The 14,612-nt window shown below is 42.9% G+C and overlaps 1 protein-coding gene and 42 non-coding genes across 49 annotated transcripts in view; 42 read left to right on the forward strand and 1 right to left on the reverse strand.

Annotated features, from left to right (window-relative positions):
- Positions 1-14,612, reverse strand: part of LOC137195582 (cilia- and flagella-associated protein 54-like) — a 74,608-nt gene that overhangs the window by 17,177 nt on the left and 42,819 nt on the right. The window lies entirely within an intron of this gene.
- Positions 33-105, forward strand: trnar-acg (transfer RNA arginine (anticodon ACG)). Its single transcript has one exon. It is a non-coding gene; the product is annotated as a tRNA-Arg (tRNA).
- trnah-gug (transfer RNA histidin (anticodon GUG)) lies at positions 495-566 on the forward strand. Its single transcript has one exon. It is a non-coding gene; the product is annotated as a tRNA-His (tRNA).
- Positions 700-772, forward strand: trnar-acg (transfer RNA arginine (anticodon ACG)). Its single transcript has one exon. It is a non-coding gene; the product is annotated as a tRNA-Arg (tRNA).
- Positions 1,162-1,233, forward strand: trnah-gug (transfer RNA histidin (anticodon GUG)). Its single transcript has one exon. It is a non-coding gene; the product is annotated as a tRNA-His (tRNA).
- On the forward strand, positions 1,367-1,439 carry trnar-acg (transfer RNA arginine (anticodon ACG)). Its single transcript has one exon. It is a non-coding gene; the product is annotated as a tRNA-Arg (tRNA).
- trnar-acg (transfer RNA arginine (anticodon ACG)) lies at positions 2,034-2,106 on the forward strand. Its single transcript has one exon. It is a non-coding gene; the product is annotated as a tRNA-Arg (tRNA).
- On the forward strand, positions 2,496-2,567 carry trnah-gug (transfer RNA histidin (anticodon GUG)). Its single transcript has one exon. It is a non-coding gene; the product is annotated as a tRNA-His (tRNA).
- Positions 2,701-2,773, forward strand: trnar-acg (transfer RNA arginine (anticodon ACG)). The gene has a single exon. It is a non-coding gene; the product is annotated as a tRNA-Arg (tRNA).
- trnah-gug (transfer RNA histidin (anticodon GUG)) lies at positions 3,163-3,234 on the forward strand. Its single transcript has one exon. It is a non-coding gene; the product is annotated as a tRNA-His (tRNA).
- On the forward strand, positions 3,368-3,440 carry trnar-acg (transfer RNA arginine (anticodon ACG)). Its single transcript has one exon. It is a non-coding gene; the product is annotated as a tRNA-Arg (tRNA).
- Positions 3,830-3,901, forward strand: trnah-gug (transfer RNA histidin (anticodon GUG)). Its single transcript has one exon. It is a non-coding gene; the product is annotated as a tRNA-His (tRNA).
- trnar-acg (transfer RNA arginine (anticodon ACG)) lies at positions 4,035-4,107 on the forward strand. Its single transcript has one exon. It is a non-coding gene; the product is annotated as a tRNA-Arg (tRNA).
- trnah-gug (transfer RNA histidin (anticodon GUG)) lies at positions 4,497-4,568 on the forward strand. Its single transcript has one exon. It is a non-coding gene; the product is annotated as a tRNA-His (tRNA).
- trnar-acg (transfer RNA arginine (anticodon ACG)) lies at positions 4,702-4,774 on the forward strand. The gene has a single exon. It is a non-coding gene; the product is annotated as a tRNA-Arg (tRNA).
- trnah-gug (transfer RNA histidin (anticodon GUG)) lies at positions 5,164-5,235 on the forward strand. The gene has a single exon. It is a non-coding gene; the product is annotated as a tRNA-His (tRNA).
- Positions 5,369-5,441, forward strand: trnar-acg (transfer RNA arginine (anticodon ACG)). The gene has a single exon. It is a non-coding gene; the product is annotated as a tRNA-Arg (tRNA).
- On the forward strand, positions 5,831-5,902 carry trnah-gug (transfer RNA histidin (anticodon GUG)). The gene has a single exon. It is a non-coding gene; the product is annotated as a tRNA-His (tRNA).
- Positions 6,036-6,108, forward strand: trnar-acg (transfer RNA arginine (anticodon ACG)). The gene has a single exon. It is a non-coding gene; the product is annotated as a tRNA-Arg (tRNA).
- On the forward strand, positions 6,498-6,569 carry trnah-gug (transfer RNA histidin (anticodon GUG)). Its single transcript has one exon. It is a non-coding gene; the product is annotated as a tRNA-His (tRNA).
- On the forward strand, positions 6,703-6,775 carry trnar-acg (transfer RNA arginine (anticodon ACG)). Its single transcript has one exon. It is a non-coding gene; the product is annotated as a tRNA-Arg (tRNA).
- Positions 7,165-7,236, forward strand: trnah-gug (transfer RNA histidin (anticodon GUG)). The gene has a single exon. It is a non-coding gene; the product is annotated as a tRNA-His (tRNA).
- On the forward strand, positions 7,370-7,442 carry trnar-acg (transfer RNA arginine (anticodon ACG)). The gene has a single exon. It is a non-coding gene; the product is annotated as a tRNA-Arg (tRNA).
- On the forward strand, positions 7,832-7,903 carry trnah-gug (transfer RNA histidin (anticodon GUG)). Its single transcript has one exon. It is a non-coding gene; the product is annotated as a tRNA-His (tRNA).
- Positions 8,037-8,109, forward strand: trnar-acg (transfer RNA arginine (anticodon ACG)). The gene has a single exon. It is a non-coding gene; the product is annotated as a tRNA-Arg (tRNA).
- trnah-gug (transfer RNA histidin (anticodon GUG)) lies at positions 8,499-8,570 on the forward strand. The gene has a single exon. It is a non-coding gene; the product is annotated as a tRNA-His (tRNA).
- trnar-acg (transfer RNA arginine (anticodon ACG)) lies at positions 8,702-8,774 on the forward strand. The gene has a single exon. It is a non-coding gene; the product is annotated as a tRNA-Arg (tRNA).
- On the forward strand, positions 9,164-9,235 carry trnah-gug (transfer RNA histidin (anticodon GUG)). Its single transcript has one exon. It is a non-coding gene; the product is annotated as a tRNA-His (tRNA).
- trnar-acg (transfer RNA arginine (anticodon ACG)) lies at positions 9,369-9,441 on the forward strand. Its single transcript has one exon. It is a non-coding gene; the product is annotated as a tRNA-Arg (tRNA).
- On the forward strand, positions 9,832-9,903 carry trnah-gug (transfer RNA histidin (anticodon GUG)). Its single transcript has one exon. It is a non-coding gene; the product is annotated as a tRNA-His (tRNA).
- Positions 10,035-10,107, forward strand: trnar-acg (transfer RNA arginine (anticodon ACG)). Its single transcript has one exon. It is a non-coding gene; the product is annotated as a tRNA-Arg (tRNA).
- Positions 10,498-10,569, forward strand: trnah-gug (transfer RNA histidin (anticodon GUG)). The gene has a single exon. It is a non-coding gene; the product is annotated as a tRNA-His (tRNA).
- trnar-acg (transfer RNA arginine (anticodon ACG)) lies at positions 10,703-10,775 on the forward strand. Its single transcript has one exon. It is a non-coding gene; the product is annotated as a tRNA-Arg (tRNA).
- trnah-gug (transfer RNA histidin (anticodon GUG)) lies at positions 11,165-11,236 on the forward strand. The gene has a single exon. It is a non-coding gene; the product is annotated as a tRNA-His (tRNA).
- Positions 11,370-11,442, forward strand: trnar-acg (transfer RNA arginine (anticodon ACG)). Its single transcript has one exon. It is a non-coding gene; the product is annotated as a tRNA-Arg (tRNA).
- On the forward strand, positions 11,831-11,902 carry trnah-gug (transfer RNA histidin (anticodon GUG)). Its single transcript has one exon. It is a non-coding gene; the product is annotated as a tRNA-His (tRNA).
- On the forward strand, positions 12,036-12,108 carry trnar-acg (transfer RNA arginine (anticodon ACG)). The gene has a single exon. It is a non-coding gene; the product is annotated as a tRNA-Arg (tRNA).
- On the forward strand, positions 12,498-12,569 carry trnah-gug (transfer RNA histidin (anticodon GUG)). The gene has a single exon. It is a non-coding gene; the product is annotated as a tRNA-His (tRNA).
- trnar-acg (transfer RNA arginine (anticodon ACG)) lies at positions 12,703-12,775 on the forward strand. The gene has a single exon. It is a non-coding gene; the product is annotated as a tRNA-Arg (tRNA).
- Positions 13,165-13,236, forward strand: trnah-gug (transfer RNA histidin (anticodon GUG)). Its single transcript has one exon. It is a non-coding gene; the product is annotated as a tRNA-His (tRNA).
- Positions 13,370-13,442, forward strand: trnar-acg (transfer RNA arginine (anticodon ACG)). The gene has a single exon. It is a non-coding gene; the product is annotated as a tRNA-Arg (tRNA).
- trnar-acg (transfer RNA arginine (anticodon ACG)) lies at positions 14,037-14,109 on the forward strand. The gene has a single exon. It is a non-coding gene; the product is annotated as a tRNA-Arg (tRNA).
- trnah-gug (transfer RNA histidin (anticodon GUG)) lies at positions 14,499-14,570 on the forward strand. The gene has a single exon. It is a non-coding gene; the product is annotated as a tRNA-His (tRNA).

Genomic DNA, 14,612 nt, shown 5'->3' on the forward strand with positions numbered 1-14,612 from the left:
GTTTGAGGCCCCATATTTTCTCACTCTCTGTAGGGCTAGTGGCGCAATGGATAACGCGTCTGACTACGGATCAGAAGATTCCAGGTTCGACTCCTGGCTAGCTCGGTATCAACTTTAGCTTCAAACAAAAAAAATCCACATCTTCTGTATTTCCCACACCAATCCACCACACGCCGATTATCAAAGGACATTTACGCACGAGAAGAGCCAAATGGTAGACAAATGCTGCTTAAGCATGTGCAAAAAGACATGTCAACCCTTCAGATTCAAAGAAATCATTAGGCCTCTGTGGTTTGAATCTTCAATGCTTTTCATCTCGACTGAAAGTTCCAAATCTGACCCTGAAGGAAAAAAGTCACAGTACAAGGTAAACCATCATTGGAACTTGACTGTCTTTTGTGATCAAAAGATTCAAGGAAACCCATAAAGATGTAAGAGTAATACTAAGCTCCAAACATTTAACTACAACAACAAAGTAATAAGAAAGAAGCGTGGCCGTGATCGTATAGTGGTTAGTACTCTGCGTTGTGGCCGCAGCAACCCCGGTTCGAATCCGGGTCACGGCAGTAGCTGGAAGGGTTACTGTTTTACCTTGGTGCTTTCATTTAGTCCATCCTCCGTTCCATTTGACAAAACTTTAAACTGGACAGCTCATGCATATTTCCCTGTTTGAGGCCCCATATTTTCTCACTCTCTGTAGGGCTAGTGGCGCAATGGATAACGCGTCTGACTACGGATCAGAAGATTCTAGGTTCGACTCCTGGCTAGCTCGGTATCAACTTTAGCTTCAAACAAAAAAAATCCACATCTTCTGTATTTCCCACACCAATCCACCACACGCCGATTATCAAAGGACATTTACGCACGAGAAGAGCCAAATGGTAGACAAATGCTGCTTAAGCATGTGCAAAAAGACATGTCAACCCTTCAGATTCAAAGAAATCATTAGGCCTCTGTGGTTTGAATCTTCAATGCTTTTCATCTCGACTGAAAGTTCCAAATCTGACCCTGAAGGAAAAAAGTCACAGTACAAGGTAAACCATCATTGGAACTTGACTGTCTTTTGTGATCAAAAGATTCAAGGAAACCCATAAAGATGTAAGAGTAATACTAAGCTCCAAACATTTAACTACAACAACACAGTAATTTGAAGGCCTCGTGGCCGTGATCGTATAGTGGTTAGTACTCTGCGTTGTGGCCGCAGCAACCCCGGTTCGAATCCGGGTCACGGCAGTAGCTGGAAGGGTTACTGTTTTACCTTGGTGCTTTCATTTAGTCCATCCTCCGTTCCATTTGACAAAACTTTAAACTGGACAGCTCATGCATATTTCCCTGTTTGAGGCCCCATATTTTCTCACTCTCTGTAGGGCTAGTGGCGCAATGGATAACGCGTCTGACTACGGATCAGAAGATTCTAGGTTCGACTCCTGGCTAGCTCGGTATCAACTTTAGCTTCAAACAAAAAAACCCCACATCTTCTGTATTTCCCACACCAATCCACCACACGCCGATTATCAAAGGACATTTACGCACGAGAAGAGCCAAATGGTAGATAAATGCTGCTTAAGCATGTGCAAAAAGACATGTCAACCCTTCAGATTCAAAGAAATCATTAGGCCTCTGTGGTTTCAATGATCAATGCTTTTCATCTCGACTGAAAGTTCCAAATCTGACCCTGAAGGAAAAAAGTCACAGTACAAGGTAAACCATCATTGGAACTTGACTGTCTTTTGTGATCAAAAGATTCAAGGAAACCCATAAAGATGTAAGAGTAATACTAAGCTCCAAACATTTAACTACAACAACAAAGTAATAAGAAAGAAGCGTGGCCGTGATCGTATTGTGGTTAGTACTCTGCGTTGTGGCCGCAGCAACCCCGGTTCGAATCCGGGTCACGGCAGTAGCTGGAAGGGTTACTGTTTTACCTTGGTGCTTTCATTTAGTCCATCCTCCGTTCCATTTGACAAAACTTTAAACTGGACAGCTCATGCATATTTCCCTGTTTGAGGCCCCATATTTTCTCACTCTCTGTAGGGCTAGTGGCGCAATGGATAACGCGTCTGACTACGGATCAGAAGATTCTAGGTTCGACTCCTGGCTAGCTCGGTATCAACTTTAGCTTCAAACAAAAAAAATCTACATCTTCTGTATTTCCCACACCAATCCACCACACGCCGATTATCAAAGGACATTTACGCACGAGAAGAGCCAAATGGTAGACAAATGCTGCTTAAGCATGTGCAAAAAGACATGTCAACCCTTCAGATTCAAAGAAATCATTAGGCCTCTGTGGTTTCAATGATCAATGCTTTTCATCTCGACTGAAAGTTCCAAATCTGACCCTGAAGGAAAAAAGTCACAGTACAAGGTAAACCATCATTGGAACTTGACTGTCTTTTGTGATCAAAAGATTCAAGGAAACCCATAAAGATGTAAGAGTAATACTAAGCTCCAAACATTTAACTACAACAACACAGTAATTTGAAGGCCTCGTGGCCGTGATCGTATAGTGGTTAGTACTCTGCGTTGTGGCCGCAGCAACCCCGGTTCGAATCCGGGTCACGGCACTAGCTGGAAGGGTTACTGTTTTACCTTGGTGCTTTCATTTAGTCCATCCTCCGTTCCATTTGACAAAACTTTAAACTGGACAGCTCATGCATATTTCCCTGTTTGAGGCCCCATATTTTCTCACTCTCTGTAGGGCTAGTGGCGCAATGGATAACGCGTCTGACTACGGATCAGAAGATTCCAGGTTCGACTCCTGGCTAGCTCGGTATCAACTTTAGCTTCAAACAAAAAAAATCCACATCTTCTGTATTTCCCACACCAATCCACCACACGCCGATTATCAAAGGACATTTACGCACGAGAAGAGCCAAATGGTAGACAAATGCTGCTTAAGCATGTGCAAAAAGACATGTCAACCCTTCAGATTCAAAGAAATCATTAGGCCTCTGTGGTTTGAATCTTCAATGCTTTTCATCTCGACTGAAAGTTCCAAATCTGACCCTGAAGGAAAAAAGTCACAGTACAAGGTAAACCATCATTGGAACTTGACTGTCTTTTGTGATCAAAAGATTCAAGGAAACCCATAAAGATGTAAGAGTAATACTAAGCTCCAAACATTTAACTACAACAACAAAGTAATAAGAAAGAAGCGTGGCCGTGATCGTATAGTGGTTAGTACTCTGCGTTGTGGCCGCAGCAACCCCGGTTCGAATCCGGGTCACGGCAGTAGCTGGAAGGGTTACTGTTTTACCTTGGTGCTTTCATTTAGTCCATCCTCCGTTCCATTTGACAAAACTTTAAACTGGACAGCTCATGCATATTTCCCTGTTTGAGGCCCCATATTTTCTCACTCTCTGTAGGGCTAGTGGCGCAATGGATAACGCGTCTGACTACGGATCAGAAGATTCTAGGTTCGACTCCTGGCTAGCTCGGTATCAACTTTAGCTTCAAACAAAAAAAATCCACATCTTCTGTATTTCCCACACCAATCCACCACACGCCGATTATCAAAGGACATTTACGCACGAGAAGAGCCAAATGGTAGACAAATGCTGCTTAAGCATGTGCAAAAAGACATGTCAACCCTTCAGATTCAAAGAAATCATTAGGCCTCTGTGGTTTGAATCTTCAATGCTTTTCATCTCGACTGAAAGTTCCAAATCTGACCCTGAAGGAAAAAAGTCACAGTACAAGGTAAACCATCATTGGAACTTGACTGTCTTTTGTGATCAAAAGATTCAAGGAAACCCATAAAGATGTAAGAGTAATACTAAGCTCCAAACATTTAACTACAACAACACAGTAATTTGAAGGCCTCGTGGCCGTGATCGTATAGTGGTTAGTACTCTGCGTTGTGGCCGCAGCAACCCCGGTTCGAATCCGGGTCACGGCAGTAGCTGGAAGGGTTACTGTTTTACCTTGGTGCTTTCATTTAGTCCATCCTCCGTTCCATTTGACAAAACTTTAAACTGGACAGCTCATGCATATTTCCCTGTTTGAGGCCCCATATTTTCTCACTCTCTGTAGGGCTAGTGGCGCAATGGATAACGCGTCTGACTACGGATCAGAAGATTCTAGGTTCGACTCCTGGCTAGCTCGGTATCAACTTTAGCTTCAAACAAAAAAACCCCACATCTTCTGTATTTCCCACACCAATCCACCACACGCCGATTATCAAAGGACATTTACGCACGAGAAGAGCCAAATGGTAGATAAATGCTGCTTAAGCATGTGCAAAAAGACATGTCAACCCTTCAGATTCAAAGAAATCATTAGGCCTCTGTGGTTTCAATGATCAATGCTTTTCATCTCGACTGAAAGTTCCAAATCTGACCCTGAAGGAAAAAAGTCACAGTACAAGGTAAACCATCATTGGAACTTGACTGTCTTTTGTGATCAAAAGATTCAAGGAAACCCATAAAGATGTAAGAGTAATACTAAGCTCCAAACATTTAACTACAACAACAAAGTAATAAGAAAGAAGCGTGGCCGTGATCGTATAGTGGTTAGTACTCTGCGTTGTGGCCGCAGCAACCCCGGTTCGAATCCGGGTCACGGCAGTAGCTGGAAGGGTTACTGTTTTACCTTGGTGCTTTCATTTAGTCCATCCTCCGTTCCATTTGACAAAACTTTAAACTGGACAGCTCATGCATATTTCCCTGTTTGAGGCCCCATATTTTCTCACTCTCTGTAGGGCTAGTGGCGCAATGGATAACGCGTCTGACTACGGATCAGAAGATTCTAGGTTCGACTCCTGGCTAGCTCGGTATCAACTTTAGCTTCAAACAAAAAAAATCTACATCTTCTGTATTTCCCACACCAATCCACCACACGCCGATTATCAAAGGACATTTACGCACGAGAAGAGCCAAATGGTAGACAAATGCTGCTTAAGCATGTGCAAAAAGACATGTCAACCCTTCAGATTCAAAGAAATCATTAGGCCTCTGTGGTTTCAATGATCAATGCTTTTCATCTCGACTGAAAGTTCCAAATCTGACCCTGAAGGAAAAAAGTCACAGTACAAGGTAAACCATCATTGGAACTTGACTGTCTTTTGTGATCAAAAGATTCAAGGAAACCCATAAAGATGTAAGAGTAATACTAAGCTCCAAACATTTAACTACAACAACACAGTAATTTGAAGGCCTCGTGGCCGTGATCGTATAGTGGTTAGTACTCTGCGTTGTGGCCGCAGCAACCCCGGTTCGAATCCGGGTCACGGCAGTAGCTGGAAGGGTTACTGTTTTACCTTGGTGCTTTCATTTAGTCCATCCTCCGTTCCATTTGACAAAACTTTAAACTGGACAGCTCATGCATATTTCCCTGTTTGAGGCCCCATATTTTCTCACTCTCTGTAGGGCTAGTGGCGCAATGGATAACGCGTCTGACTACGGATCAGAAGATTCTAGGTTCGACTCCTGGCTAGCTCGGTATCAACTTTAGCTTCAAACAAAAAAACCCCACATCTTCTGTATTTCCCACACCAATCCACCACACGCCGATTATCAAAGGACATTTACGCACGAGAAGAGCCAAATGGTAGATAAATGCTGCTTAAGCATGTGCAAAAAGACATGTCAACCCTTCAGATTCAAAGAAATCATTAGGCCTCTGTGGTTTCAATGATCAATGCTTTTCATCTCGACTGAAAGTTCCAAATCTGACCCTGAAGGAAAAAAGTCACAGTACAAGGTAAACCATCATTGGAACTTGACTGTCTTTTGTGATCAAAAGATTCAAGGAAACCCATAAAGATGTAAGAGTAATACTAAGCTCCAAACATTTAACTACAACAACAAAGTAATAAGAAAGAAGCGTGGCCGTGATCGTATAGTGGTTAGTACTCTGCGTTGTGGCCGCAGCAACCCCGGTTCGAATCCGGGTCACGGCAGTAGCTGGAAGGGTTACTGTTTTACCTTGGTGCTTTCATTTAGTCCATCCTCCGTTCCATTTGACAAAACTTTAAACTGGACAGCTCATGCATATTTCCCTGTTTGAGGCCCCATATTTTCTCACTCTCTGTAGGGCTAGTGGCGCAATGGATAACGCGTCTGACTACGGATCAGAAGATTCCAGGTTCGACTCCTGGCTAGCTCGGTATCAACTTTAGCTTCAAACAAAAAAAATCCACATCTTCTGTATTTCCCACACCAATCCACCACACGCCGATTATCAAAGGACATTTACGCACGAGAAGAGCCAAATGGTAGACAAATGCTGCTTAAGCATGTGCAAAAAGACATGTCAACCCTTCAGATTCAAAGAAATCATTAGGCCTCTGTGGTTTGAATCTTCAATGCTTTTCATCTCGACTGAAAGTTCCAAATCTGACCCTGAAGGAAAAAAGTCACAGTACAAGGTAAACCATCATTGGAACTTGACTGTCTTTTGTGATCAAAAGATTCAAGGAAACCCATAAAGATGTAAGAGTAATACTAAGCTCCAAACATTTAACTACAACAACACAGTAATTTGAAGGCCTCGTGGCCGTGATCGTATAGTGGTTAGTACTCTGCGTTGTGGCCGCAGCAACCCCGGTTCGAATCCGGGTCACGGCAGTAGCTGGAAGGGTTACTGTTTTACCTTGGTGCTTTCATTTAGTCCATCCTCCGTTCCATTTGACAAAACTTTAAACTGGACAGCTCATGCATATTTCCCTGTTTGAGGCCCCATATTTTCTCACTATCTGTAGGGCTAGTGGCGCAATGGATAACGCGTCTGACTACGGATCAGAAGATTCTAGGTTCGACTCCTGGCTAGCTCGGTATCAACTTTAGCTTCAAACAAAAAAAATCCACATCTTCTGTATTTCCCACACCAATCCACCACACGCCGATTATCAAAGGACATTTACGCACGAGAAGAGCCAAATGGTAGACAAATGCTGCTTAAGCATGTGCAAAAAGACATGTCAACCCTTCAGATTCAAAGAAATCATTAGGCCTCTGTGGTTTGAATCTTCAATGCTTTTCATCTCGACTGAAAGTTCCAAATCTGACCCTGAAGGAAAAAAGTCACAGTACAAGGTAAACCATCATTGGAACTTGACTGTCTTTTGTGATCAAAAGATTCAAGGAAACCCATAAAGATGTAAGAGTAATACTAAGCTCCAAACATTTAACTACAACAACAAAGTAATAAGAAAGAAGCGTGGCCGTGATCGTATAGTGGTTAGTACTCTGCGTTGTGGCCGCAGCAACCCCGGTTCGAATCCGGGTCACGGCAGTAGCTGGAAGGGTTACTGTTTTACCTTGGTGCTTTCATTTAGTCCATCCTCCGTTCCATTTGACAAAACTTTAAACTGGACAGCTCATGCATATTTCCCTGTTTGAGGCCCCATATTTTCTCACTATCTGTAGGGCTAGTGGCGCAATGGATAACGCGTCTGACTACGGATCAGAAGATTCTAGGTTCGACTCCTGGCTAGCTCGGTATCAACTTTAGCTTCAAACAAAAAAAATCCACATCTTCTGTATTTCCGACACCAATCCACCACATGCCGATTATCAAAGGACATTTACGCACGAGAAGAGCCAAATGGTAGACAAATGCTGCTTAAGCATGTGCAAAAAGACATGTCAACCCTTCAGATTCAAAGAAATCATTAGGCCTCTGTGGTTTGAATCTTCAATGCTTTTCATCTCGACTGAAAGTTCCAAATCTGACCCTGAAGGAAAAAAGTCACAGTACAAGGTAAACCATCATTGGAACTTGACTGTCTTTTGTGATCAAAAGATTCAAGGAAACCCATAAAGATGTAAGAGTAATACTAAGCTCCAAACATTTAACTACAACAACACAGTAATTTGAAGGCCTCGTGGCCGTGATCGTATAGTGGTTAGTACTCTGCGTTGTGGCCGCAGCAACCCCGGTTCGAATCCGGGTCACGGCAGTAGCTGGAAGGGTTACTGTTTTACCTTGGTGCTTTCATTTAGTCCATCCTCCGTTCCATTTGACAAAACTTTAAACTGGACAGCTCATGCATATTTCCCTGTTTGAGGCCCCATATTTTCTTACTCTCTGTAGGGCTAGTGGCGCAATGGATAACGCGTCTGACTACGGATCAGAAGATTCTAGGTTCGACTCCTGGCTAGCTCGGTATCAACTTTAGCTTCAAACAAAAAAAATCCACATCTTCTGTATTTCCCACACCAATCCACCACACGCCGATTATCAAAGGACATTTACACACGAGAAGAGCCAAATGGTAGATAAATGCTGCTTAAGCATGTGCAAAAAGACATGTCAACCCTTCAGATTCAAAGAAATCATTAGGCCTCTGTGGTTTCAATGATCAATGCTTTTCATCTCGACTGAAAGTTCCAAATCTGACCCTGAAGGAAAAAAGTCACAGTACAAGGTAAACCATCATTGGAACTTGACTGTCTTTTGTGATCAAAAGATTCAAGGAAACCCATAAAGATGTAAGAGTAATACTAAGCTCCAAACATTTAACTACAACAACACAGTAATTTGAAGGCCTCGTGGCCGTGATCGTATAGTGGTTAGCACTCTGCGTTGTGGCCGCAGCAACCCCGGTTCGAATCCGGGTCACGGCAGTAGCTGGAAGGGTTACTGTTTTACCTTGGTGCTTTCATTTAGTCCATCCTCCGTTCCATTTGACAAAACTTTAAACTGGACAGCTCATGCATATTTCCCTGTTTGAGGCCCCATATTTTCTCACTCTGTAGGGCTAGTGGCGCAATGGATAACGCGTCTGACTACGGATCAGAAGATTCTAGGTTCGACTCCTGGCTAGCTCGGTATCAACTTTAGCTTCAAACAAAAAAACCCCACATCTTCTGTATTTCCCACACCAATCCACCACACGCCGATTATCAAAGGACATTTACGCACGAGAAGAGCCAAATGGTAGATAAATGCTGCTTAAGCATGTGCAAAAACACATGTCAACCCTTCAGATTCAAAGAAATCATTAGGCCTCTGTGGTTTCAATGATCAATGCTTTTCATCTCGACTGAAAGTTCCAAATCTGACCCTGAAGGAAAAAAGTCACAGTACAAGGTAAACCATCATTGGAACTTGACTGTCTTTTGTGATCAAAAGATTCAAGGAAACCCATAAAGATGTAAGAGTAATACTAAGCTCCAAACATTTAACTACAACAACACAGTAATTTGAAGGCCTCGTGGCCGTGATCGTATAGTGGTTAGTACTCTGCGTTGTGGCCGCAGCAACCCCGGTTCGAATCCGGGTCACGGCAGTAGCTGGAAGGGTTACTGTTTTACCTTGGTGCTTTCATTTAGTCCATCCTCCGTTCCATTTGACAAAACTTTAAACTGGACAGCTCATGCATATTTCCCTGTTTGAGGCCCCATATTTTCTCACTCTCTGTAGGGCTAGTGGCGCAATGGATAACGCGTCTGACTACGGATCAGAAGATTCTAGGTTCGACTCCTGGCTAGCTCGGTATCAACTTTAGCTTCAAACAAAAAAAAACCCACATCTTCTGTATTTCCCACACCAATCCACCACACGCCGATTATCAAAGGACATTTACGCACGAGAAGAGCCAAATGGTAGATAAATGCTGCTTAAGCATGTGCAAAAAGACATGTCAACCCTTCAGATTCAAAGAAATCATTAGGCCTCTGTGGTTTCAATGATCAATGCTTTTCATCTCGACTGAAAGTTCCAAATCTGACCCTGAAGGAAAAAAGTCACAGTACAAGGTAAACCATCATTGGAACTTGACTGTCTTTTGTGATCAAAAGATTCAAGGAAACCCATAAAGATGTAAGAGTAATACTAAGCTCCAAACATTTAACTACAACAACACAGTAATTTGAAGGCCTCGTGGCCGTGATCGTATAGTGGTTAGCACTCTGCGTTGTGGCCGCAGCAACCCCGGTTCGAATCCGGGTCACGGCAGTAGCTGGAAGGGTTACTGTTTTACCTTGGTGCTTTCATTTAGTCCATCCTCCGTTCCATTTGACAAAACTTTAAACTGGACAGCTCATGCATATTTCCCTGTTTGAGGCCCCATATTTTCTCACTCTGTAGGGCTAGTGGCGCAATGGATAACGCGTCTGACTACGGATCAGAAGATTCTAGGTTCGACTCCTGGCTAGCTCGGTATCAACTTTAGCTTCAAACAAAAAAAACCCCACATCTTCTGTATTTCCCACACCAATCCACCACACGCCGATTATCAAAGGACATTTACGCACGAGAAGAGCCAAATGGTAGATAAATGCTGCTTAAGCATGTGCAAAAAGACATGTCAACCCTTCAGATTCAAAGAAATCATTAGGCCTCTGTGGTTTCAATGATCAATGCTTTTCATCTCGACTGAAAGTTCCAAATCTGACCCTGAAGGAAAAAAGTCACAGTACAAGGTAAACCATCATTGGAACTTGACTGTCTTTTGTGATCAAAAGATTCAAGGAAACCCATAAAGATGTAAGAGTAATACTAAGCTCCAAACATTTAACTACAACAACAAAGTAATAAGAAAGAAGCGTGGCCGTGATCGTATAGTGGTTAGTACTCTGCGTTGTGGCCGCAGCAACCCCGGTTCGAATCCGGGTCACGGCAGTAGCTGGAAGGGTTACTGTTTTACCTTGGTGCTTTCATTTAGTCCATCCTCCGTTCCATTTGACAAAACTTTAAACTGGACAGCTCATGCATATTTCCCTGTTTGAGGCCCCATATTTTCTCACTCTCTGTAGGGCTAGTGGCGCAATGGATAACGCGTCTGACTACGGATCAGAAGATTCTAGGTTCGACTCCTGGCTAGCTCGGTATCAACTTTAGCTTCAAACAAAAAAAATCTACATCTTCTGTATTTCCCACACCAATCCACCACACGCCGATTATCAAAGGACATTTACGCACGAGAAGAGCCAAATGGTAGACAAATGCTGCTTAAGCATGTGCAAAAAGACATGTCAACCCTTCAGATTCAAAGAAATCATTAGGCCTCTGTGGTTTCAATGATCAATGCTTTTCATCTCGACTGAAAGTTCCAAATCTGACCCTGAAGGAAAAAAGTCACAGTACAAGGTAAACCATCATTGGAACTTGACTGTCTTTTGTGATCAAAAGATTCAAGGAAACCCATAAAGATGTAAGAGTAATACTAAGCTCCAAACATTTAACTACAACAACACAGTAATTTGAAGGCCTCGTGGCCGTGATCGTATAGTGGTTAGTACTCTGCGTTGTGGCCGCAGCAACCCCGGTTCGAATCCGGGTCACGGCAGTAGCTGGAAGGGTTACTGTTTTACCTTGGTGCTTTCATTTAGTCCATCCTCCGTTCCATTTGACAAAACTTTAAACTGGACAGCTCATGCATATTTCCCTGTTTGAGGCCCCATATTTTCTCACTCTCTGTAGGGCTAGTGGCGCAATGGATAACGCGTCTGACTACGGATCAGAAGATTCTAGGTTCGACTCCTGGCTAGCTCGGTATCAACTTTAGCTTCAAACAAAAAACCCCACATCTTCTGTATTTCCCACACCAATCCACCACACGCCGATTATCAAAGGACATTTACGCACGAGAAGAGCCAAATGGTAGATAAATGCTGCTTAAGCATGTGCAAAAAGACATGTCAACCCTTCAGATTCAAAGAAATCATTAGGCCTCTGTGGTTTCAATGATCAATGCTTTTCATCTCGACTGAAAGTTCCAAATCTGACCCTGAAGGAAAAAAGTCACAGTACAAGGTAAACCATCATTGGAACTTGACTGTCTTTTGTGATCAAAAGATTCAAGGAAACCCATAAAGATGTAAGAGTAATACTAAGCTCCAAACATTTAACTACAACAACAAAGTAATAAGAAAGAAGCGTGGCCGTGATCGTATAGTGGTTAGTACTCTGCGTTGTGGCCGCAGCAACCCCGGTTCGAATCCGGGTCACGGCAGTAGCTGGAAGGGTTACTGTTTTACCTTGGTGCTTTCATTTAGTCCATCCTCCGTTCCATTTGACAAAACTTTAAACTGGACAGCTCATGCATATTTCCCTGTTTGAGGCCCCATATTTTCTCACTCTCTGTAGGGCTAGTGGCGCAATGGATAACACGTCTGACTACGGATCAGAAGATTCTAGGTTCGACTCCTGGCTAGCTCGGTATCAACTTTAGCTTCAAACAAAAAAAATCTACATCTTCTGTATTTCCCACACCAATCCACCACACGCCGATTATCAAAGGACATTTACGCACGAGAAGAGCCAAATGGTAGACAAATGCTGCTTAAGCATGTGCAAAAAGACATGTCAACCCTTCAGATTCAAAGAAATCATTAGGCCTCTGTGGTTTGAATCTTCAATGCTTTTCATCTCGACTGAAAGTTCCAAATCTGACCCTGAAGGAAAAAAGTCACAGTACAAGGTAAACCATCATTGGAACTTGACTGTCTTTTGTGATCAAAAGATTCAAGGAAACCCATAAAGATGTAAGAGTAATACTAAGCTCCAAACATTTAACTACAACAACAAAGTAATAAGAAAGAAGCGTGGCCGTGATCGTATAGTGGTTAGTACTCTGCGTTGTGGCCGCAGCAACCCCGGTTCGAATCCGGGTCACGGCAGTAGCTGGAAGGGTTACTGTTTTACCTTGGTGCTTTCATTTAGTCCATCCTCCGTTCCATTTGACAAAACTTTAAACTGGACAGCTCATGCATATTTCCCTGTTTGAGGCCCCATATTTTCTCACTATCTGTAGGGCTAGTGGCGCAATGGATAACGCGTCTGACTACGGATCAGAAGATTCTAGGTTCGACTCCTGGCTAGCTCGGTATCAACTTTAGCTTCAAACAAAAAAAATCCACATCTTCTGTATTTCCCACACCAATCCACCACACGCCGATTATCAAAGGACATTTACGCACGAGAAGAGCCAAATGGTAGATAAATGCTGCTTAAGCATGTGCAAAAAGACATGTCAACCCTTCAGATTCAAAGAAATCATTAGGCCTCTGTGGTTTCAATGATCAATGCTTTTCATCTCGACTGAAAGTTCCAAATCTGACCCTGAAGGAAAAAAGTCACAGTACAAGGTAAACCATCATTGGAACTTGACTGTCTTTTGTGATCAAAAGATTCAAGGAAACCCATAAAGATGTAAGAGTAATACTAAGCTCCAAACATTTAACTACAACAACAAAGTAATAAGAAAGAAGCGTGGCCGTGATCGTATAGTGGTTAGTACTCTGCGTTGTGGCCGCAGCAACCCCGGTTCGAATCCGGGTCACGGCAGTAGCTGGAAGGGTTACTGTTTTACCTTGGTGCTTTCATTTAGTCCATCCTCCGTTCCATTTGACAAAACTTTAAACTGGACAGCTCATGCATATTTCCCTGTTTGAGGCCCCATATTTTCTCACTCTCTGTAGGGCTAGTGGCGCAATGGATAACACGTCTGACTACGGATCAGAAGATTCTAGGTTCGACTCCTGGCTAGCTCGGTATCAACTTTAGCTTCAAACAAAAAAAATCTACATCTTCTGTATTTCCCACACCAATCCACCACACGCCGATTATCAAAGGACATTTACGCACGAGAAGAGCCAAATGGTAGACAAATGCTGCTTAAGCATGTGCAAAAAGACATGTCAACCCTTCAGATTCAAAGAAATCATTAGGCCTCTGTGGTTTGAATCTTCAATGCTTTTCATCTCGACTGAAAGTTCCAAATCTGACCCTGAAGGAAAAAAGTCACAGTACAAGGTAAACCATCATTGGAACTTGACTGTCTTTTGTGATCAAAAGATTCAAGGAAACCCATAAAGATGTAAGAGTAATACTAAGCTCCAAACATTTAACTACAACAACAAAGTAATAAGAAAGAAGCGTGGCCGTGATCGTATAGTGGTTAGTACTCTGCGTTGTGGCCTCAGCAACCCCGGTTCGAATCCGGGTCACGGCAGTAGCTGGAAGGGTTACTGTTTTACCTTGGTGCTTTCATTTAGTCCATCCTCCGTTCCATTTGACAAAACTTTAAACTGGACAGCTCATGCATATTTCCCTGTTTGAGGCCCCATATTTTCTCACTCTCTGTAGGGCTAGTGGCGCAATGGATAACGCGTCTGACTACGGATCAGAAGATTCTAGGTTCGACTCCTGGCTAGCTCGGTATCAACTTTAGCTTCAAACAAAAAAAATCCACATCTTCTGTATTTCCCACACCAATCCACCACACGCCGATTATCAAAGGACATTTACGCACGAGAAGAGCCAAATGGTAGACAAATGCTGCTTAAGCATGTGCAAAAAGACATGTCAACCCTTCAGATTCAAAGAAATCATTAGGCCTCTGTGGTTTGAATCTTCAATGCTTTTCATCTCGACTGAAAGTTCCAAATCTGACCCTGAAGGAAAAAAGTCACAGTACAAGGTAAACCATCATTGGAACTTGACTGTCTTTTGTGATCAAAAGATTCAAGGAAACCCATAAAGATGTAAGAGTAATACTAAGCTCCAAACATTTAACTACAACAACACAGTAATTTGAAGGCCTCGTGGCCGTGATCGTATAGTGGTTAGTACTCTGCGTTGTGGCCGCAGCAACCCCGGTTCGAATCCGGGTCACGGCAGTAGCTGGAAGGGTTACTGTTTTACCTTGGTGCTTTCATTTA

This window comes from Thunnus thynnus, chromosome 13 (assembly GCF_963924715.1).
Source record: "Thunnus thynnus chromosome 13, fThuThy2.1, whole genome shotgun sequence".
NCBI lineage: Eukaryota > Metazoa > Chordata > Actinopteri > Scombriformes > Scombridae > Thunnus > Thunnus thynnus.